Source organism: Phallusia mammillata, chromosome 3, assembly GCF_965637545.1.
Source record: "Phallusia mammillata chromosome 3, kaPhaMamm4.hap1.1, whole genome shotgun sequence".
Classification (NCBI taxonomy): domain Eukaryota; kingdom Metazoa; phylum Chordata; class Ascidiacea; order Phlebobranchia; family Ascidiidae; genus Phallusia; species Phallusia mammillata.
The window spans coordinates 12,752,488-12,777,050 of NC_137254.1; the positions used below are offsets into that span (position 1 = coordinate 12,752,488).

The following is a 24,563-nucleotide window of genomic DNA, read 5'->3' on the forward strand; positions in this document are numbered from 1 at the left end:
GATCTGATAACCTTGTGCCTGTCAAATTCAACTACACGACAACACAACGGTAAAGACGAGTGCACTGACTTGTGACCGAAAGAAAATGGCAGTCCTGCAGCTCGCCGAGTGTCAGATTTCCATTGTATCATGTAGACAAGGAAGTGTTCACCGAACCAAATCAGGCACTTGGCAAACGTTATCACAGCAGGCACGTAACTTTACTCTGTTATTGCCTTGGATTGTTAAAGTGGGAACGTTATTTTAAGTAGCCTTGTATAATAAAATGACAACATCTATCGTGTATTTAGGGAAAAAACAAAAACGCGCTTGATTAAAAAAACGACGTTGGTCTGTCAAACTTATGCTTGCGGTGAAGCAAAAAGTGTACCTACTGGTAACAAAATAAGTGTACTGAAAGTATTTTCAAAAGCCCCGTTAAAAGTAAACAAGTACACCTGGTGTCAGCAAGCTTTCGTACAAATCAATGCGAGCTATTTACCATTAAAAGCATGTTGATGTTTGTTAAACACATAACAGTATTTGACGCGTTGCAGCTGGCTAGTCACCCGTAACGCAGCCGATTTGAAAGAAAAGGGCAACCGACAACGGAGCTTGTGGATATCTGGATTTAGCACTAGTCTTGAAAAGCAGTTCTTGGTAAAAACTATTTGCTTGACTCTTTTAGCACGAAAAAAGTTTTATCCGTGCAGTATAATTTCGATTCATAGTATTATCACATCTTCTGAGATGCAAAAACAACTAACGTGCGCTTAACACTTAAATTGGAGGGCTATTTTCCACATGTAAAAGGTTTAACACATACTTAAACGCATTAGTCGATTGTTTTCGTTGTACATATAGTCTTACGCTATCTTAGACAGAGGTTATCGTCAGATCTATCTAAATGACAGATCAAATTGTTATGAGAGTTTGTCAAGATTTTGTTTCTATTTTGGAAGGCATTACAAACAGTGCAGTTTCACAACACAGAGACAAGTTTAAAAATTACAACAAGGCCTTAACTGCAAGTGCTATGGTATATATGCGGCGATTTGCAACATATGTAACGCACAACACACTGGACAGACTAAAAACCGTTTTGGGACCCGTTTGACACATCACAGGTCCACATGGAAGGAACATTACGTAAATGATGAAAATTACAATGCAGCATTACTCCACCACTACGCCACAAAGCATACAGCAGTTTTTTCCACACACCGCAACATAGCACAATGTTTTAGTGTTACGTTCCTTCAGCAGCCGGCACCCAAAGACCTGGACGCGTGTAAAGCCAATTGGCTAAAAATAACACAGGCCACCATTAACATTCAAAAAATGGTTTTGTCCTAGATTGAGCTGATCTGTAGTTTCTTTCCATATCTTGTGCGTGTCTGTTGACCTTATCTTTTGCTTTTTTACCCCTGTAACTTTTCTCCTTTTTTCTGCCGTGCGTTTGTTTTCGTTCTCGCTAGTTTCATGACTTTGTTCTGTTGTAGACTGTGTTCACCAAACTAGCTTTTTTGGCTATTTTATTTTGAACGCTTTTACATCTGTTCTCCTTTATTTAACCTTCGTTGTTTGCAGTTTTTCGAGACTGACGATACCTGTATAGGCGAAATATATAATCTCAATTCACAACCTCTTGTCTACTGATTTTACGTCAGAAGCACTTGCTTCTTAATTATCATTTACAGAAACAGTTTTGACCGAGAAGTGTGCAGTGTTAATCAGGCGTGACAGAAACAATAGTTGGACTACCATACACTATGTCAAAATACAACACAATTAATTTACGTTGCCAAATGGTCTTCTGTTTTAAGGTATTGTCAAGATATATACTTAAATACGACATTTACCAACTAATTTCACATAACCGCTTCCGAAAGCATGAAACAACCAGTTAAATCTTGCCTAGCGAGAAACCCACGATTTTTTTACCTGTATCTATCTACTGCTGCTTTTTGTATTTTTGACCCCCACGAGTAAATTGCTGGATGTGCTAAACACGACAAACACATTTTTGCCTTTTTTCCAGCATGAACTTTCAATACACTGACAACAGAAATAAAGTCTGCTGGAGGAAAAAATTAAAATTAACCGAACAGCACAACTAGGTAAGAACAGTTTCATAATCAACAGTCCGACAACGTTTTACTCACACGCAAGTTGGTGTGTTCTAGCAAAGCTAACTGCATCGCCTCCTGCTGTTGTTCACCAACTACCACTTCAAGCATTCGAATAGTTAAAAACCGCTCGTACTGGGAACATGTAAAATTACCAGCCAGTTTCTGCGCGAAACATCCCGGAACGCGTCGTGGATGTCAAACTGGGCCATGCGTCGAAGCTAACATACAGTGTGCACTAAACCGTAGCCGAAACAAAAGGGCAGTGGTGCATTGCGAATGCGCAGACGTTACGGGTTCGTTGCGCATCTGATTTCCCCTCCCATACTGTTTTTTTAGACTTGACGGTCAGCTAAAAAATACTACATGAAATGTTCAATCTGTATCATTGCCACATATTAGCTTAAAAATATAGAATATGTCACGTTTTTGGTTAAAATGTAGGTTTCTGGTTTGTTTGATTGCAGCAGCCTAATTTGTTAACTTGAAAATAACTGATCTGGTGAAGTAACATAAAAATGCTGTACCTCTTTCACTCATTCGCGTCTTGACAGCTGTGCAAAGGAACAATAATTTGTTAACAACCAGAATAACGTTTTTGTGCTCATATTGTAATTCCAACTTTGCCTAAATGCAACGTAAATGTACAAACAAATTTTGTTCAAAATGTCATTTATCGAAGATAATGTGCTTTTTGTTATAAACGATGGAAAACAATGGAGTGCTAAAAAACGCAAGTAGGCAATGGTAAGCAGTGGGTATAAACCACCACGTAAAAGCAACATGGGTTTCATGTGCAAATTTGCTATTAAAACGCAAAACATTGGGAGATGTAAAGAGCAATATTTCTCCGTTCAACGTAGTTTTTACTGTATGTGCATATTTTTTTTTTTAGGCTAGATCCACACACACGCTCGCGCGCCGGCGCATAGTTGGTTTGTTCTTTTATAGCCAGCGTAAAACGCCGGCGCGCGAGCGTACGCTTTCGACTCGGCTGCAAAGCGTGAGATTTCGCCCACAAGGTGGCGCGGAGCTTGAAACCACGCTCGCGTTTTGCTGAGCGCGCGAGCGCTGGCTAAATAAATTTGATTTAGCTCACGCCGGCAAGCCAGCGCAGTTTTGAATTGTGAACTTCTGATGTTCAGGAACTTTACTTGCTGGGCGAAATGTATATCATGTGTGTAATGTATAGTGATTTTAGGGCAGGAAATATATATGTAGTTCTATTTTTTTTAAGTCAAGAAAACCGAAATACCAATTTCAATGTCCTCTATTGCAATGATGGCAGGCACTTGAACATCGACCATCGCACATCAATTGTGCACAGTTGCTTGTGGGGACACGCACCCATTAACTTTCCTGATGGCCTTTGTTCGTGTTTAATGAGTTTTTCGTATCCCGCTGCTCTAGTTCGTATTCGTTTTGGTGCTCCCACGAAACCATTTCGTTGTTCTGAAGTAGCCCTACAGTTCAGCAAAATAAGACTTATCCACTATCCAGCATGGTTTTGTCAATTTAAAACTGACATTGCCTTGCATATGTGCAGGTGAAAATGTAATTGTAAACACAGTCAAGGTTGTATTTAGGAGTTTAAAAAATTGTTTTTTTTTGGTTTCCTTTTATTTCTAAAAACTTTACAAAATACTTTTAACAGGAAAGCATGAAACACCAGTAAAAAGAGGTTCAGGCTAGGTCATCACTCTAAAAACTGGCTGATGCTGTAAAACCTTATGTTACCTATCTTGGAAACACTGCAAATGAAGGTATTTTTTAATTGTAAAAGTATAATTTCTGCCAATATACACATTTACAAACAGATAGACAAATGTTTACTCATCTGTTTGTTTTCAGATACAACTGATCAGTTTGTGCCACACTGGCCTTTTCCCTAGAAGGATTTGATGGAAAGAAATATTGTAAATGGTTTATGAAGCAGAAGAAGACTGATTATACAATTGTTTTTAGTTAAACATGTTTGTGTGGTTTATGTTTAGGTGAATTAACTTTTTAGCAAGTTTGGTTTGTTAAAACTGCATTTAACCTTTTTACAACACATTTATTTGGAACTACCAAGTTTGCTTATTTTACGATGTCATGGGTCATGGTTTATAACTCTTGCAAATAAAACAAATTGGAGCATTTTTGAACTATGTTTATTGGTAGCAAAACACATGTTGATTTTGCCAAAGGAAACTTCCTTAATCACTGTTATAAGTATACCAGACAGAACTAAATTCAAATTATAATAAATAATAAGGATAGAAAGAATAACCTTTATCTATATTAACCGATATGGTACAGCCAAACATTGACCATGTGAAAAGCACATGTAAAAGAGATCCCAGTGAAAGTGCGGCTGTGTGAGCCGGAGCGCCAGCGCGCGAGCTCGAGTTTTATGTCTGTGTGGACGTCACTGCGCCAGCGGGGCAGCTCGTGGGCGTACGCTAAGCTCGCAAGAAATCCTGTGTGGATCTAGCCTTACACTTCAGAATGGTAAATATGCAAAACAATTATGCTAAAATTGTATTAAGATGCATTACCAACACGCCGCATGTAACAAAATTCAATGATTTTGGCCTTGCGCTTTCTATGTTTGACGCCATGTCTAAATGGATTTTGTTGGTCTGGAAAGTCGGCCCAGAGTAACCTTATGAGTCAGAGTACTGTACGCCTATTATGCGCAAACAATTAAACAAACAGACAACATAAACACACAGATGGTGACACCAAAAACGGATTAGCTAAATCAATAAACAAAGGAAGAAATTAATTTGGATTTAAGCCATCAATAGATTAAATTCTATAATTTTGAATCAGTAATAAGTAAACGACAAAAAATGTAGGCACTTCAGCCGTTTGCGCAGGTCGTGCACCCCTTTGTTTTATTATGTACTTCAGCGTTTATATTGTTTGGCTACCCTGACTTAAACGATGCCAATACCTTGTAAATTTTGATCCAAGTGTATAAGCGTACTAGAATACGCATAGGCGCCGAGTTCTACAAAAGAAAGGTGGCGGACGTAAATTATGACGTCACTTCATGTGACGTCACTAATGCGTGCAGCCGCACGAGATCCAACTCAAAGCCCTAAACTTTTAATAGAATGCAAACTTTGTCAAATTAAAAAAAAATGAATGTTTGAAATAATTTTCTTTCATAACACTTTGCTTTCACGGTATTATTGGTTTCGCAAGTCTGGAAAATGTTGCGTCAAGTTGTTGCTCTTGCATTACCTAAAATAACCATTTATTACAGGCCAATCGCATCATACACACAATAATGGCCGAACATTTATTGCCAACAATTGTGTGTTTGATGCTAACACGCATGTTTAAAAGCACAGTTGTTTCCAAACAAACAAACTAAAATATCCACGGTGGCCGCCTACTCGGCGCCTATGACAATACGTATTGACTTCTGCTGCTAATGTTTTTGTATTTTCTTGGTCTTTTTCGCCATTCCTGTTCCTTTTATTTATTACTCTCAGCAAAATACGTTGAATGCCTGTTTGGTGACACGGTAGAGCGACTAACGTATTACTCGCAGTAGAAAAGTTTGCTAAATACCGTAAGATGGCGTAAAGAGCTCAGTTATTTAAATTATGGAGTGGTCAAAGTTCATTATTTTTGGAGTCAGATCGCACATTTCCCTTCTTGACTCCTGACTGATAACAGGTAGAACGTAAAACAAGGTTTATTAAACAAAATATATAAACGACAACAAACGTTCAGGTATAACGTCGGCGATAACTTTTTTTGTCTAACGTAAGCAAGTTATGTCCTTTGATTATTTATTTTAGAAGGCGGCTAAAGAAACAGTTTTACGATTGTGTAAGAGCTAGGGCGTGTGGTTTTAGAAAACGCAACATCAAAGGCCGCTAGACTTACAAGAAAAGACAAAACTAGTTTGAGGTGTCTGATGTGCCACTAAAATGAAAACACACAAAAAAATAAAATACACATTGCTACAGTGCTATACAGTTAGCAAGTTGCGAGTACCGCGCATTCTAAACTGCCTTGCGTTCTCTTCTATGACTGCTGTTGTGGTTTGCTCAGATTAGAATCAATAAAACAACCGAGTACTGCAGCTTTTATTAGTCCAAGTCATGAACATGTGAAGGCCTACGATCATACAGACTTGTTCTTGCCGCGTTACATATGGCACGCAAATTAACCTGGTTTAACGTAATATAACACACACATTTGTTTTAAATACTAAATTTGCACACCAGCTTCATTGTCTGGAACTATGCTTGAAAACCCTGGGCTCGTAAAAAGTAAATAAAGTCTACGCTGTTCTGGCAATAATATGTGTCCTGAACTATGCTTTCTTCTTGCATGGACCAATCTGACAATACGCAATTGCCCATATAAAAGGGAGTCAGTCACTCGTGTGAACGCGCCGACGGTATGCACGACAGCCTTTTTTTCTTTTTAGTTACGAGCCAGTGCACAACCTCCTTCTTATACAATGTTTTAAGCCTTTCAAGCACTTTAGCGAACAAAACCTTTTTTTTCAGTTATTGATACACATATTATTAACTATTATTTATTGACATGAACTTCATTACGTCATGGCATTATCTTTACACTAGCACAGAACATTCTTTGAACACACAAGCTTGAAAATAGGCAATAGCTGAATGTTACTGTGGGGGCGGCCGTTGGTTTGTTGACTTTGGGCATGGCCCGTCGCGATTGTAGACTGGGGCCAGTGTGTTCCCACTGTCCAGTGTATTCCCAGTTCTGACTCCAGTGCGTAGAGTCTTTTATTAAAAGAAACGCAAAACCTTATATAGCACAAAACACGTGGTACGGACGTTTTAGCTTTTTTTCCAAGTTTGTACTAATAAATGAAAAGCCAAGCAGCCGGTACTTATTTTTTTGCGATGCAAAAAGTACTATAAGATGAATTTAGAAGAAGCAACATGCAAGAAAATCGACCTAATTGTTATTGAAATTGATCAAGAGACCAGGGCAACCAGTGTTGAATGTCCAGTCCAGGAACAGTGTACAGGTTGTCTACCAAGATCGAAGATATCTATTCTACTGCTGCAAAAATAGCTAAAAGTGTTAACAGTTTGTACTGATGTCTGCAGCCGGCAGGTCATTCATGTAATCAACTATACAGCAATCTTTAATAAACAACAAATCAGAACTTTTGTAGGAAAAATATGCGCAAATTCGCAAAAAATGCATGTGAAGTTCTTGGAATGCAACAAGTTGCTTCTACTAATTTGTCCAACATTTATACTGCAGACAATTTGCAACACATATGTGCATGGGGACCCATTCGTTTTGTGTCAAATAGCAACCTAATAAACGGTTTGTGCCAAGTTGTCCAACAGGAAATTTTATCATACCTCTTTGCCAAAATGGTATTCAGGATACATTTCTACTTGCACAATGGAGTTTAGACTTTCAATTTTATATTCTTTTAATTCAACAAAAAGTGGTCTGAAAAGTCAACATCAAGCTCTATTTTATTTGAAACTTATTGGCCACCTTAATGAAACTGTCTTAAAACAACAACAAAAACATGTGCCCAAATAGTGTATATTTTTGGTGGCAATGTATACAAGTAAAATAAAAAATACTGCACTTCAAAAGCGAAATGATTTGTTTTCTATCTTCTTGTTCAATGTGAAATCCCTCCTTTGAAAACCTTTACTATACACATTTTGTTCAAGTCTTCAGTCAAATTTCCATTCTTGAATTTATTTACATGCTTGTTTGCCAAGAGTAAATGTCTTCAATCAACTTGAAATATAATAGATTTGTTCTGGTGCACACTGCAAAAAAACCTTCACTGTAAATGTCATAACATTGGTAACAAATGTCAGTTGTTTGAAGAAAGTAGTACAGTAATTATATGCTTGGGTTTAATAGGATTCTGAAAAAAACCATACAGTTTTTTTATAATAATTTGCTTGGGTTTAATAGGATTCTGAAAAACCATACAGTTTTTGCATGTCCTAGAGTAAAATGTTTCTCTTTTTGGAGTCTTGGGAGTAAATGCAGTGTGGACTTTACACCGTCCCCTGTCTCCAGCTATGCAATCATAGTTTAAATCAGTGGTTCCCAACCTTTCTACACTGTGGGACCGGTAAAAATGTAAAAAAAAATCCATGGACCGGCAACGAAAGATCGTAATGAATGCAACAGATATTTCTAAGCTTTTTGTTCACCAAAGTTGTCGTTGCGTAACATACGGTAATGCAAGATTTAGTCATAGCCTATGTATTTAGGGCGTAAAATTACAACCAAACGGCAATCAAGTCAACTCAAACAACAAAAAGCCAATCCATTTACATACAAAATCAATGCTATCTCAAAAGCGAATAATAACTTCGTTTCACAAAAAAGTGTTGAATGCTAGACACAGTTTATGACAAAACAATCATAAACGCCACAAAAGCTTTATTAACCAATTTGCGGGTATCAACGATGGAGAGCTAACCCAGTTTTACAGCCAGGCGTAAAATAAGTTTTGCAGGTACCAACAACTTTGCAATAGGAGTGTCGCCTCTACTATTAGTGCTCTATGGTCTAATCCAGCGGTTCTCAACCAGTGGGCCATGGAAGAATTTAAGGTGGGCCACAGATCAATTAAAAATAATATTTTTTGAGACGTTATTTTCATTTGTGTCACTATACTTAATTTTACAGGAAAAATAACTTTGGGAAATTGAGAAGGAATGTAAATCTATATGAATTAGTCTATTTAAAATAACTTTTATTTTGAGTTTCTGCAACACTTTATGTTTATGATGTAATAAACTACTTTGTGATTCCAATAATGCCAGATAATAGCAGCGTATCCCTTGTTCAATTACTCGGTCTTAACTGGAAGTGCTTGATAAAAAGAAGGGAAAGTACTGTTTTTTTTATTCGCAGGTGTGGCCTGTTTGGTTCAGTTGCTGTAATACAGTACATCTCAGGAAAGGGATATTGCAAGTATAAGTAGTTTACATTTTGCATGCAGAAACTTTAAGACTTAGCTAAAATGCCCAAAAGAAAGTTTAATGAAAATTACATCAAGTATGGATTTACATCAATTTTTGACAACAATGAAGAAAAAGGACAGTGTGTTTTATGTCGCAAAGTTCTCGGTCGTCATTCAATGAGGCCATCAAAACTGAAATTACACCTGCGCTTGGATTCAAAAGGAGAATTCAAGCAACATTCCAAAAGCATTGGTAAAGCATCTTATGTAGTCAGCTTTATGATCGCAAAGCAATGCAAACCGCACACAATTGACGAGACTCTCATTAAACCAGGTGCTTCAGAAATGGATAAAATTGTACTTGTTGAAGAAAGCAAAAAGAAATTGCTGCAAATTCCTCTTTCAAACGATGCTGTACTGCGGATTTGTCCTACAATACATTCTATTTGAATAAGGTTGAATGACAGCTTAGTGAATTATTAAATTAATTAACAAAAGAAATGATGGGAGGAACTACAAATGCCGCAAAGCTGGAAAAAAAGATTCAAGCTCTGGAAGAAATTAAAAAAAGACAGGATAAGTTCGAGTCCCAAATAGAGCAGGTTGACTCTAATTCTGTTTCCACCTTGCATAAAGTCGCTTCCACAGAAGAACTGCGTACGGGGGTGAAGGATATAAGAAGTGCCCTCTCCACACTGGAAAAAGAGATGAAAGGATCACCGACTGCAAGCAAAGCATCGATGATCTAGAACAATATGGAAGAAGAAACTGTCTCATCCTCCATGGAGCTAAAGATGTACCAAAGGGGAGTTACTCCAGACTGGTAGATTTCATATTAAAAATTGTTTTCAAAATTAAAGCTTAATTTTTCAGTCACTGCTTTGGACATTGACATAGCTCATGTCCTTCCAGCAAAAAAGGGTACCCCTTTGATAATTAAATTTGTCAGAAGATCTGTACGGAACTGCATTTTTTTCAGTAAACGACATCTTGCTGGATCCGGCTTAACTATCACAGAATCATTGACAAGAAGACGGCTACAACTACTAAGAACGATCCAGGAGAAGGTGGGGATGCGGTCTACATGGACCAGCAATGGAACCCATCTTCATCATGACCAATAATAAAAAAAAGGTATTGCGTAGCATAGAAGACCTGCAAATTATTGCCTAAAACAGAAGTAGTTTTGTTCTAGTGTGGTTATTAGCACAAAGTGTGCTAATTCCTTTCATTTTTTTTACTGTACAATTTTATTTTTCTAAAATATATAAGCACTGGCTTCCACAATGTACTCTGAAAAAACACCTAAAAGGCTACGAAGGGACGCTCAACATAATGAAAATATTACTCCCTGTGAAAAGTCAATTGAAATAAACACGCAGCTACCATGTTCCTCCTTATCCCAACCTGAATTGCTGAATTTATTCAAGCCACAAATGCCGGATATAGATGTCATTAATTCCCTTTTTGATAATGACGATGATAGTATTATTGCTGATTGTGACAATGAAACTACCAGTGAAGGTAACCCCACCACCTGCAGCTATGCCATATCACATGAAATTGTAACAACTGCTCCTTCCAAACATACTTTTTCTGCATTGTGTGTGAATATTAGATCATTGACAAACCCAACTAATTTTTCAAAACTTGAATCTATTGTGGCAAATATGAATGTTAAGCCCACAGTCATTTGTGTCAATGAAACATGGATAAAACAGAATAACCCTGGTATTCACTGTTATCTATCTGGCTATAATTTCATATCAAATAGTCGTATCATCACAACTGGGGGAGGTGTAGGATTACATATTGATAACAAAATATATTCAGTTTGTCAGGAACTAACAATAATGAATGAAAAAATATTTGAATCACTTTTTGTGCAAATTGCTTTCTCACATACAAAAATCATATGTGGAACAATCTACAGGTCACCAGGACAGGGTGGTAAAGGCCATACTGACTTTAAAAACACATTAACCTCAGCATTGACATTTATAAAATCAAAAGCGAACCCCCAAAAACATTTTGGGTGATTCATTAACAAACCTACACGAATAACAAACACTGGTAGTACATGCATTGATCACATATGGACTAACGATCACAAACATAAGAGCACAAGCAGCATTTTACTAGACTCTGTATCAGATCATCTACCTGTTATAGTACACACAGATGTCAAAACAACAGTAATACTGCGCAACATCAAAGAAACTTCTGTCGTAAAAACATCAATCAGTTTAAACTACTTCTGATGGAAACTGATATTTCACAGGTCACCACTCATAATGACCCAAACCTGGTTTACAGTTCTTTAATGGATTTAATTTATCTGCCATTTGAAAACTGTTTTCCATTGACATCATCAAAACCTGTCTCTGAAAAACAATGTTGGTTTGATGAAGAACTACAAAATCTACAAATTTTAAAGCAAATGTCATACAAAAAGTATTTGAATAAAAAGACAGATTGCAGAAAAGAAAAATACAATAAAATCCGAAACACATCCATGTTATCTAAAAAAAAGCACTACTACCACACATTATTCACCAGCATGAAACAGAACACCAAAAGGACATAAGGAAAGTCATCCAGTCCCATATTAATTGATAAATACAGCACAACTGACTCTCCCACCATAGCAAATCATTTTAATCAATACTTTGGGACAGTGGCAAAGGATCTGGCTTTAAAACTAGACCCACCCACATCACAATTTGATTCTTACCTGAAACTTGACAAAGTCATACATTCCATGAAACCAAAACTGTCCTGTGGTTTTGATGAAATTCCAATAAAAATAATTAAAGCATTTCCTGAAAACATAATGCTTGGGTTGAGTCATGTTTTTAACTTATCTTTTCAAACTGGCATTTTTTTAAATGATTTTAAAGAGGCTAAAATTATCCCCATCCATAAAAGAGGTGATCGAAAGTTAGCATCCAACTATCGACCATTAAGTTTGCTCTCAAACCTTTCCAAAGTGATAGAACGGCTAGTTTACAATAGGGTCTACTCATTTTTAAAATCTACGTCTTCTCTGACTGTCATTTTGGATTTCTCATCACTCCATACCTTCTTCTCTGACTGTCAATTTGGATTTTGAAAGCATCACTCCACAAGCCATCTAACCACCAAATTTATATCTGAAGTGACTCAGAGTTTGAACTAAAAAAATCAAACATTGGGTATATTTCTTGATCTGTCAAAGGCGTTTGATACAATCGATCACAAGATCATGTTAAAAAAGCTTTTTTCTTGTTAAAAAAAAAGGAATTAGAGGTGTGGCATTAAACTGGTTTGAGAGCTATCTTGCTGGTCGATCACAGCGAGTTTTCTATAATAATTGTACATCAACAAATAAACTTGACATCCCATTAGGCGTACCTCAAGGTTCAATATTGGGTCCATTGCTTTTCATTATATACGTTAATGATTTGCCTAATTGCTTAAAGTATGGATCTCCTCTAATGTTTGCTGATGACACGACTATAATAATAAAAGCTAAACATATAAATGACCTTGAAATTAGAGCCAATTTATAGTTGGTTACTTGCTAACAAACTTACCCTTAACATTAGCAAAACCAAAACAATGTTATTTCGATCTGGTGGACATTTAACAGTAAATGTAGCTATCAAAGACCAAAAGCTTGAACAAGTCAAATCCCTGCTGTTTCTGGGTGTAATCCTCAATGAAAAGTTGTCTTGGAAGGAGCATATTGATAAAATTTATCAAAAATGCAAGCGCAACCTTGCAATTGTAACTAAGATTAAAAATTATTTACATAAGGACACACTTTTGAGCCTGTATCATTCCCTCATTATGTCACACATTCGCTACTGTATAATAAACTGGCATCACGGTCAGTCAGTTCTGATCGCAAAATTACAGGGTGTCTGCAATAAATTCATAAAAATCATATTTGGTGTTAAGGGTTCTACCAACATTGAAAATGCTATGGAAAATAACGGCTTACTGACAATAAATCAGCTATATATGCTTGAGGTTTCAACAATTATGTTCAAGCATAACAATGATATGCTTCCATCCGCATTTGCTGACTACTTCAAAATTAACACTCCAAGCATCACCACGCGTGCCAACTCCAAATACCTTATACCAGGGGTGGGCAAACTTTTCAATGCACGGGCCGCATTCAAAAGTTCTTAATGTTGTCGGGCCGCATAGTAATTAACCACCGGCCGCCATTGTTTGCTTGTTTTTGTTTTAAAATAACTGGTGTAAAGAATTTGGTTTATATCATATATATATATATATATATACCATTTAACTTGGTGCACAAGTTTAGCTAAACGAAGCTAACTGTTTATGACGTCATAATCGGTATTGTGACGATTGCGGTGCCTGTTTTTTCGCATTGTTTGCACACAATAAGCGGATAAAAAGCCTGACGCATATAGTTACTAAGCTGGTAATCTTTTTTCCTGTCTCGCGAAATCTGTTTTTAGCAGTTTAAAAATCAAAATAGTTTTAGTTACGTCACGGCCGTTAACGATTCTGAAGCCGTTTTTTAACAGTTCGCAAAGTACTGCAACGACCTAAACTTGATGCAAATACAGTTTTGGCGTCAACAGTGCAAAGTGGGCTGTGTTTGAAAAAGTAAATTGCTTTTACTTTTATCGAACGAAAAATTGTGTCAAGTGACGATTAGCATAATAACGTGGCAGAAACAACAGGCAAAGGCACATAAAAAGTATCTATGTTTAGTTCCTAAGTATGCTGGTACGGGTACAGATACTGCACATGGTATAGGTATCGGCAAGTCGCACCCTCGGTATTTTTTATTATTTTTTAAAAACTCTACGCATGTGCTTGTAATACTATTCAGCGTTGCTCGGAAACTTCCTCTATAAAATTTACTAACATTTGGCGGGCCGCATGAACTCCTTTGCCGGGCCGCATGCGGCCCGCGGGCCGTAGTTTGCCCACCCCTGCCTTATACCATATTATGGCACGTATACAAATCAGCAATCGATGCAATACATTGGCCCAAAAATATGGAAAAGTATTCTTAGAAGAACTTAGGAATACAAACTCTACACGGCAATTTATTACAATTATCACTTATTTTTTGTGTGCATGATGTGACAGCAGCAAAAAACTGGAATGTGGCCTTTTGTTTCTAAGTGCTTTTCTAGTTTTCTGCCATGCCCCCACTCCACAAAGTCTCACTTATCAACGCACACTTGATAATTCACATTTTTTTGACCAATTATAGAAAGTAACCATGTATTTTCGTTACTAAAGTTGTCGACGTACCACAGATTGCACATTTGTCTTTTGTTTTGTTTTTCATAACACTGACGTCGCCCCTTCTAACGTTAAGGTCACGCCGCCTCACGTATTGTACATTTCACTGCATGACTTAGTGCACTATTTATAATACTTAAATATCACCCAGAAATTTGCTGTTTTTTTCACTTTGTTATCTACACACCCACTATGGTTTTTTTTTTAATGTAATAACGTCTTGCATATATTGTGGAACTGGTCACCTGCTGCTGTTTCTGTTTCTTGTTACAGGGATATCTTATCGTTGAAGCGTCCGTTGACCAACCCTCAGTGACGTCACGTGCTGTCAATCAACTTCTATGCTGTGCCTTGTTCTTTTTGTTTTGTTTATTTATTTATTTGTTTTCTTGTAGGCTTATTTTGTTTTGTTGTCTATTGTTTATTTATTAATTTATTTTTCCCTTTAAACTATTACTATTATTGTCATTTAATGACAATAGTACTCCAGTTTAAAAACATATTCCCTAATTAAAAATTCAATAATAATCCTAATTTAGTTTTCTCAAATTATTATCATTGTTGTGTGTGTTCTTCCTTCCGGCGCTTGAAACAGGGTTTCTTTCGGTGGTTTCTTTTCCTGTCGAATCCCACCCTCTTTCCATAACACGGGTGGTTAGTTATAGGGCCTCTTTGACTGGTCCCACCAACGTTCCCTCCCCAGTCGTGTTTACCATCACTGCGCCAACCTCACTTTCTTGTGAGCCCCGGTCACATAACGCTTTATAATACGGTGTAGCTGCAGCGCGTTTTAGTATCATGCACCAATTGTGCCCTTTACTGTTTTGTGCTTAATAACGTTTTAATGTTGCGCAGCTATTTTCGGCTTTCTGATTGTTTTAGTGCTATTGTGTCGCTATGTTTTCTTTCACCAAGCAAAATAAACTCAACTCAATATAAAGAGCAGGTAATTACAGAAATAAAAAAATCTCAATTTGGACTGTTCTCAATTCAACTTGATGAAACTACCGACGTTGCCTCTTGCTCTCAGCTCTTGGTTATTTTGCAGATATATGTCAGAAAATGACGTAAAAAAACACTATGCTGTGTTGTTCTGCATTAGAGACCAATACGAGAGCTGTTGACATGATGAAAAAGTTGACAGCATTTTTTGATGAAGGACTCGAATGGAAAAATGTTTGTGGTATATGCACTGACGGTGCTCCTGCCATGTTAGGAGCCAGAAGTGGCCTGCAAACATTAGTTCGTGGTCGTTCGCCTAATGTCGTCTCAATGCATTGCATGATACACAGACAAGCCCTTGCATCGAAAACTCTTTCTGAATCTTTACAAGATGTTCTGAATACAGTTATTAAGGCGGTAAATTTTGTTAAAAATGGAGCATTAAACACACGCCTATTCAGAAAATTATGCTCTGAAATGAATGCTGAACACTTGAATTTACTTTATTATACTCGGGTCCGTTGGCTGTCCAAGGGTAATCGTGGATAATGTGGACTCGAGGTTAAATGAACAAAGCCCCATTCCTCGGCGAATTTTGCAAACTCCTCACTAGAAAACTGAGGACCGTTATCACTAATAACAGTTTCGGGAATTCCAAACCTGGAAAAAATAATTTTCAAACCACTTATAACAGACGCCGCAGAAGTTGTAGTCAACGGGGTTACTTCTGGATATCCGGAGTAGTAGTCCACTGTTACCAAAAACATTTTTCGGTTCCAATAGAATAGGTCAGGTGCCACTTTCTGAAACGGATAAGAAGGAGCTTGGTGAGGTTCTAACGGTTGGCGTTGTTGCTGTGACCTGAATTTTGCACAAATGGCACAGGAAGAAACCAAACCAGATATGTCGTTGGATAAGCCAGGCCAATATATACTTTCCCGAGCTCGTCCTTTGCATTTTACTTCACCCAAATGGCCTTCATGCACACGTTCTAAAAAATAACTGCGCATAGACATTGGAACAACTATTCGAGATCCACGAAACAAAATACCGTCTACAACAGAAAGTTCATTTTTGACATCCCAAAAGGGTTTTGCTAAAACAGGACATGCACGCTTATGTAAAGGTCAACCATTATTTACAAGACGCATTACAATTTGCAACTGTTCGTCACATATGGTTTTACTTTGTAACTTTTGTTTAACTAATGGCATACAAGCAATAGCGGATACAATTAGATCTACATATTCACATACACTATGACAAGAAAGCGATTGAACGGACACACTGTTTTCCAAACATCTTGATAACAAATCAGCTGTGTGCATGAATTTACCTGGAGTAAACTCTGCGGTGAAATGAAATCTTTGCAACCGGATCATTAGACGTTGAATGCGCAACGGACAGTTATTTAACTCCTTGAGAAACAACGCTATGAGAGGTTTGTGATCAGTTTCTACCACAAATTTCTGACCATAAACATACTGATAAAATCTTTCACATGCAAAGGTGATAGCAAGCAATTCCTTTTCAATTTGTGCATACCTTGTTTCAGCGGTTGTTAAAGCTCTTGCCGCATAAGCCACTGGCTGCCACATGTTGTCATGCTGTTGCAAAATTACAGCTCCAAGTCCATGTTTAGATGCGTCTGCCGAAATTTTGATCGATTTCTTGGGGTCGAAAAACCGAAGTACTGGGGCAGTTGTGACCAGCCGTTTTAAATTCGTCCATTCCATTTCGTGTGCTTGCGTCCACTCCCAGTTGCTCCGTTTATGCAATAACAAACGCAAAGAAGATGTTTTAGTAGACAAGTCGGAAATGAAACGACCTAGGTACGTGACCATTCCCAAAAATTTCAGCAAGTCACCCTTAGACTGAGGACGCTTTAGTTGCTCTATTGCATGAACTTTATTTGGATCAGGTTGAACACCTGAAGCACTAACAACTTCACCAAGAAAAGTAATCTTGTCTACACCGAACACACATTTTTCCTTATTGAGTTTCAGATTATTGCGTTGCAAAACCGTTAACACATTTTTAAGCGTCATGTCATGTTCCTGCTTAGTTGAACCCCAAACCACAATATCGTCCATAGACGTTACAACGCCGTTCATGTGTTCAAACATCATGTACACCAACTTGTGAAACACTTCTGGCGCAGAACAAATGCCGAAGGGCATGCGCAAAAATCTATACCGTCCAAACGGAGTGTTAAACGTACAAAGCTTAGAACTATCTTCATCCAACTTTACTTGCCAAAACCCAGACAAAGCGTCGAGTTTAGAAAATACTTTAGCATTTGAAAATTGACTAATAATTTCTTCTCTAGTCGGAAGACAGAAATGCTCACGCGAAATTGCTTTATTTAAATCTCGCGGATCTAAGCAAACTCTTAGTTTTCCGTTTTTCTTTTCTACTATTACAAGAGAGTTCACCCACTTAGTTGGCTCTTCTATTCTTTTGATTACTTGCATGCTTTCCATTCTTTGTAGCTCCTGTTGTAGTTTGTTTTTGAGTGCAAATGGAATTTTTCTGCTGGGACGAACAACGGGACAAACTCTGCTATCGGTCTTTATTCGGTGACAACCTGGAACACAACCTAACCCTTGAAATAAATCTGAAAAGCTGGATAGCAAATTTAGTTCGTCACTGACAATCGGATCCAGCTTATTTATTAGGCCAAGAGTTACTGCTCCATTTAATCCTATAATCTCTCTGTATTGAAGTGTTAAACTAATTGTCCCACAAACTGGAATATGGTGGCCAGTATATGAGATCAATCGAATATTAGTAGAAGAAACATATGCACGTCACTGAAGTTTTTGAAAATCATTTTGTGACAAAATATTTACTTGGGCTCCCGTGTCTATCTTAAAACGAAGTGTACATGAAAGCACAACAATGTCAACAAGCCAATCTTTTGGTGAACTAGTAGTACTTACAGATTTGCATGTTTGGTACTTTCACCATTTTTTGAAAGAGGGCTCATGTCATTTACTGTGTGTTTTTGTAGTAGATGACACACGAAACAATAATCGGCGGTTTTGGCGACGGTATGTAGATGATACATTCTGTATCATTGATAAACACCAGGTATCAGAGTTTCTGCGACATTTGAACAATGTGCAACGAAAAATTGCATTCACTATGGAATTGGAAAGCAACAACAGTCTTCCATTTCTAGATGTGGAAATTTTGAAAGCGGCGGATGGTAAACCTTCCACGCGGGTGTACCACAAGCCGACCAGTACCACGCGCTATTTACACTTTAAATTCCATCATCCATTATACCAGAAAAAGGCTGTTGTCAAATCACTTAAAGACCAGGCCGTACGCTTGACGACAAATCCTGCATTGCTCCAATCGGAATTGCACAGGGTAGATGAGGGGCCCTGCGGTTAAATGGCTACCCGAACTGGATCCTCCGTGATAATAAAAAGGTTTCACGGAAACAGATCCAATACAAAGAACGTGCGTGCCTTCGTCACCTTACCCTACATACCAGGGTTAACAGATGTAATCCGTCGTATGTTGACCGACTTCGGTGTATCGGTTGGGGTCAAACCAGCAAACACCCTACGTCAGATTCTGTCGCACCCAAAAGACCCGCTAGATGCTACTGCGACAAGGGGTGGTTTATGTGCGCAGAGTGTGACGAAATTTACATCGGTGAAACGGGCAGAAGTCTAAATACGCGTCGGAAGGAGCACGAAAGAGATGTGGTCAAGAAAGATGCAAGGAAATCAGCGTTGGCAAACCATGCAACTACTCACCACCACAGCAAATTAATGAAGGGAACTGATTATCACAAGCGAAGTTTCCTAGAGTCTTGGAACATCCATTCACACGCCAACACAATGAACGTTAAAACAGATGTTCTAATGCCGATAAATTATCGGGCGCTTTTACAGCACTGAGCTTGCGTTATCATTGCGTTGGTGCGAGTTTGCAGCCGCGCGTTTTTCTTATCGCTGTTTTTTTGCGTGTGTTTTGCACTTTGTCGCTTTATAAGAATTTTGTCCTGCAAGTTATGTCATTATCCTGATGAAGGCGTCTTGCATAGGACGTCGAAACGTCGATTGTTTACAATAAACTGCTGGAAGAGCAATACTTTGTTATACATTATGCCTGGCAGCAATAGCCTAATTTTAAAGCTTCATTCAGTGGTAAACGGAACTAGCAAATTTGCTTTTTTGGAAGCGCGTGAATTTGAATCCTCCATTAGGTTTGGTCGATATGCGACCTTTTTCGTCTGTCATCAAAAGCAGAACTGTCCACAGGGAAGAACTCAGGTTTTCTAAATCCATTCACAGCAGTGCTAACACAGCTGCCTTACCGTACGCTAACCCAAACATTTGACTTATTTCAAACACTGTCAGAGACCTTCCTAGGTGCGCTCGCATCCACATTTATCCTGTTTCCATGGCCCTTGGTCCGATCGGACTTTTCAGCTTATTTCGTCCGATCGGACGCAAAATAGCATGACTCAGCAATTTTATTAGCGTTTTAGCGGACCTCCTCGAAAGGAGGTCCGATTGGAACTTTTTGTTTAGCATTGACACCCTACAACGGCCACCCAACAAGGACTCTGCGCAAAACATGCTCATGGTTTCATCAAATAAACAAAAGATGTCAACCAACCGAGATGACGTTAGAAACAATGAACAACTGACTAAGCATTCGCCTGCAACAACAGTACTGAAAGAAACCAACCAAGAAAGGAAGACAATGCAAGAAATGGAAACAAACAATGCGCGCAGATGTCTATAAGAAAACATTTTTGTTGGTGTGAGCCTATTTGTAGCGGTTGTCATGCGAAAGCATTAGATTTAAAATCATAAACTTATAAATCTACCCATCACAGTACGCCAGGCCCATTGAAGGCGCTATACCGAATCAGCCGGTCACCAAGCATTCACCACCATATGGCAAGGCGTAGGCTAGAAAAATCTAGCCTGCGGTGGGATTCGAACCCACGACAGGAGTCTTTCCGGGACTCGCGCTCTACCAACTGAGCTACACAGGCCCAGTGGAGAATCCGCCGAAAGTCGAACCGGCTGATTCGGTATAGCGCCTTCAATGGGCCTGGCGTACTGTGATTCATATATGAATGTGCCGTGATCGCTGGTCTGCATAGACGCTTCAGGGCTGATCCCAGTTATGAATTTATGTTCATCTTAACTGATACTGGTCAATCTGGCGATCCCCTACTACGAAGCTGACATGTGCAGCATACGAGGCAGGCAACGGTGCTTGTGATTCGACTTTCGGCGGGTTCTCCACTGGGCCTGTGTAGATCAGTTGGTAGAGCGCGAGTCCCGGAAAGACTCCTGTCGTGGGTTCGAATCCCACCGCAGGCTAGATTTTTCTAGCCTACGCCTTGCCATATGGTGGTGAATGCTTGGTGACCGGCTGATTCGGTATAGCGGCTTCAATGGGCCTGGCGTACTGTGATTTATATATGAGTGTGCCGTGATCGCTGGTCTGCATAGACGCTTCAGGGCTGATCCCAGTTATGAATTTATGTTCATCTTAACTATATCTACCCAAAGTCATTTAAACGTGTTGCGCATTTTTATGTGTCCTAAATTTCGTGTTTGTGCGTTGGGGATTAGGCCGCCGCAACTTCCCGTTGTTACGAAGTCAGGAAGCTTTTGTTTCCAACCGTGTGCCTGCAAATGTGATTTAGTGTTCCCTGCTAAATTTCGTACCACGTGTTTTGTGCTACATAAGGTTTTGCGTTTCGTTCAATAAAACACTCTAGACTAGCGGTTCCCAACCTTTCTGGTGCCGCGACCCCTTAAAACAGTTCCCAAGTTCCGGTGACCCCACGCATAGGCGCCGAGTTTTACAAAAATGCAAGGTGGTGGATTTAAATTATGACGTCACTAATGCGTGCAGCCAAACGAGCTCCAACTCAAAGCCCAATATACTTTTGATAAAAAGCAAAGTTCGTCAATTTTAACAAAAAAATGTTTTTAAAATAATATTGATTTGGAACAATCCGCTTTAACGTTTTTTTGGTTTAGCAATGTTTAGAAACGGTTTGGTGAAGTCGTTGCTTTTGTATCACCCATAGTGGCCAATACATTCACTGCCAACAATTGTGTGTTTGACGTCATACAAATAAGGCACCAACCAAACTAGTTGCTTTTTCGTCAGCACGCTTGTTCAAAAGCAAAACTGTTACCAAATTTGTTCAGATTTTACGGTGTTTCGTAAGATACCCGATACAAACAAACCCAAATATCCACGGTGTTCGCCACCACCCAGTCACCGCCTATGACCCCAGGGATAAAATTAGTAACATTAAAATTAACTTCTAAATACCGCAAAATATATTTCTCACTATACTTTCTTTTCCTAATACTTGTCTTTCGATGCATCATTGACAGCCAATTTTACAAATTAAATTTTAGTTCTGTTGACTATTAAGTTGGAGGATAGTGATATTATCGCGAGAATACAAAACAAGTTGGCAGGTTCTGATGAAGGCAATAATTAGCATTTTGTGAAAACAATTAAGTCTTCGAAAATTAAAGATCCACCCCAGATGTAGTTACTAGTTTACATACTTTAGTAAAACAATGAAGGGAAGGAATGTGGTGCCCAGTTCTTTTGTTTTGTATTTGTAAAATTAGTCTATGGCCTAAAATGAGTTGGGAGCCATTCCCTTAGGCGACCCCAGGCAAATTGTCAGGCGACCCCAGTTGGGGTCGCGACCCACAGGTTGGGAACCGCTGCTCTAGACACTCTTCGTTCTGAAGTCACGACTCTACTCTAGACACTCTTCGTTCTGAAGTCACGACTCTACTCTAGACATTCTTCGTTCTGGAGTCACGACTCTATGCACTCTACGCACTAGAGTGAACTCTACTCCGCACTCCTATGCTCTGGAGTCAGAACAGAGAACACACTGGCGTCACCACAGTCGCAACGGGCCACATGTGTGTAACAAAATAACGGCCGTCCCCCACAATAGATCTATCTATCCATCAGCCCATCACAATTTGCAAATTGTTCAGTCTTTTCTTGTTATTTAAAATTTTGTGATTAAATGTTTCATGATGTTGCCTTTTTTTCTTACATGTGGGGCCTTTGTAAGTTCAACACGAGTAAAACCCCTGGTCATCATTTTGTCAGTAATTAGAACCTTCAGCCTTCATATTGTCAGCAGAGGTGCTTATATCTGGCAAAAATGACACTGTTCAAGTTATCCTCTTATTGTTACGCGACAGACCCTTATGACCGCCATTTTATGTCCAAATTAGTACAGTGGGTATGGGGAGAAACGAATATTGTTGTTAGTAGTAATCAATTCAACGGCTTCTTTAAAAAAATTATGTTTATTTGTTTTCCATGCGGGAAGTCGCCGAATATGGTAAAGCGGTCGTTCGTCGTCCGACCTATCTGAATCAACTGTGTCTTCTGAAGGTCAACCCTCTGCACAATTGTAAAACTAATTTCAACTGAAAGTCGCCTAATGTCAGGTAAAATTTCAGGCTTTTTCTGGTGCATGGGCAATTAGAAATCATTTGATCTATATGGTCAATGACTGACATGTGCTCGTTGTATTCAACAATACAGGCGGGTTTCAAAATGGTTTCTTTTTCCCCGTGACCTCGTTTTATTCTTGTATCAATCGGAACAGTGGATCCATCATGTTTTGTGTTTATCATTTTCACCAGTCTTTCATCTTTTCGAACCAGGACCACCACTTTTCCGCTGTCGTTTGCAATGACCTGATATCTGCAAAGTTTTTTTTATGGGTTTGCTTATAAAAGGTTCACCTCTGTTTGTCCGTAAAGTGCTTATTATTTCGTGTTTGAACATCAGATAAAATGGTGGCAACATAGTTGCTCTTGGTTTTATCATCTGAAAATTCTTTTAGGTTTTCATAATTGAGACTTGAAAGATTTTGGGCCACTGCAGCCATAGTCACCTTCTGGACTTAATGGACTAGCAAACTGAGCACGTTCATACACTTTCTTAAAGCAAGGAATAGCTTCCTGTTCAATCTTGGGAAGGAAAAAAATTGGGCTGGGGCCATGGCTGGTTCTTGCCAAGATATCACCGTTACTGTACCGTTACAAAAGGGAAGCAGACAAATATGGGCGTGTGGTTAATGTTGACCATTTTCAACGGAAACTGCCCTAACCAATTGGCCCGAGCCGTCCAATTGCGATCGCGATCCACACTTCGAAGTGATAAAATGTGCACAAATTGGTCAATGATGTTAAATTTTAAAAAGTTTAAAAAGACACATGTTGACACACACTAAAGAGAAACGCCATCGATGTGTTGTTTGTGAGAAAAGATTTACCTGGGCTGGAAATTTAAAAAGACACATGTTGACACACCTAAAAAGAAACCCAGTTGATGCGATGTTTGTGGAAAAAGATTTAGTCGAGTTGGCTATTTAAACACACACACCGATGAGAAACCTCGTCGATGTGATGTTTGTGAAAAAACTTTTGTCCAGATTGGATAATTGAAAAACCACATGTTCACTCACACCAAAGAGTAGCCTTATCATTGTGATGTATGTGTGAAAAACATTGCCCTAATTGGAAATTGTTGATTCAAACCAATGAGAAAACACAATTTAATGTTTGTGAAAGAGGCTATTGCCCTAAGTGGAAATTTTTGAAGATACGTGTCGACACACACTAAAGAGAAACGCCATCGATGTGATGTTCGTGGGAAAAATATTTGTCCAGATTTAAACATTAAAAAACCACAGGTTCACTCAGACTAAAGAGAAAACCCATCATTGTGATGTTTGTGAAAAAAATTTGTCCTAAGCGGTTGTGGGTACGAGATGAAGTACCCGGCCGGCGTCACGTGCGATTGTCATGACAACGTGTTTGTCTGTGATGCGGGGAATCACGGAGTTTTGCAGTTCAACTCTGATTGCGAGTTCAGGGCGGCGACTTTAACCAAGCGTGACCACGAGCTACGGCGACCCCCAGCGAAGTTTCCGAAACTTTCGTTAAAAAAATATGTTTTTTGTTTTTCGCCCAAAGTGTTATTGAGTTTGCTTTCTGTAAAATCTCATTTCTGCCTTTGTTTTTTGTTAAACGTACTTAGAATGATGTGTATATCTCCACGGAAATTATTTGTCAACATAATCGCACTGACTAAAAGACAAAAAGTTCTGGCCGAAACCGAATCATTTAATTAACACTCCACAAACACCTAAAATCTTACAATTGACGTTTAACAAAGTTTGAAACGCATTTCTTTATTATGATTCCGGCACTAAGTGAGGTCAGAAACGGGCAACT

At 38.7% G+C, this 24,563-nt stretch overlaps 2 long non-coding RNA genes and 1 other non-coding gene across 3 annotated transcripts in view; 1 reads left to right on the forward strand and 2 right to left on the reverse strand.

Annotated features, from left to right (window-relative positions):
- Window positions 1–24,563, reverse strand: part of LOC145217803 (uncharacterized) — a 186,833-nt gene that overhangs the window by 56,247 nt on the left and 106,023 nt on the right. The window lies entirely within an intron of this gene.
- Window positions 3,572–4,148, forward strand: LOC145218616 (uncharacterized). The gene is made up of 2 exons (XR_013857670.1): window positions 3,572–3,871; window positions 3,960–4,148. It is a non-coding gene; the product is annotated as an uncharacterized LOC145218616 (long non-coding RNA).
- Trnas-gga (transfer RNA serine (anticodon GGA)) lies at window positions 20,229–20,302 on the reverse strand. The gene has a single exon. It is a non-coding gene; the product is annotated as a tRNA-Ser (tRNA).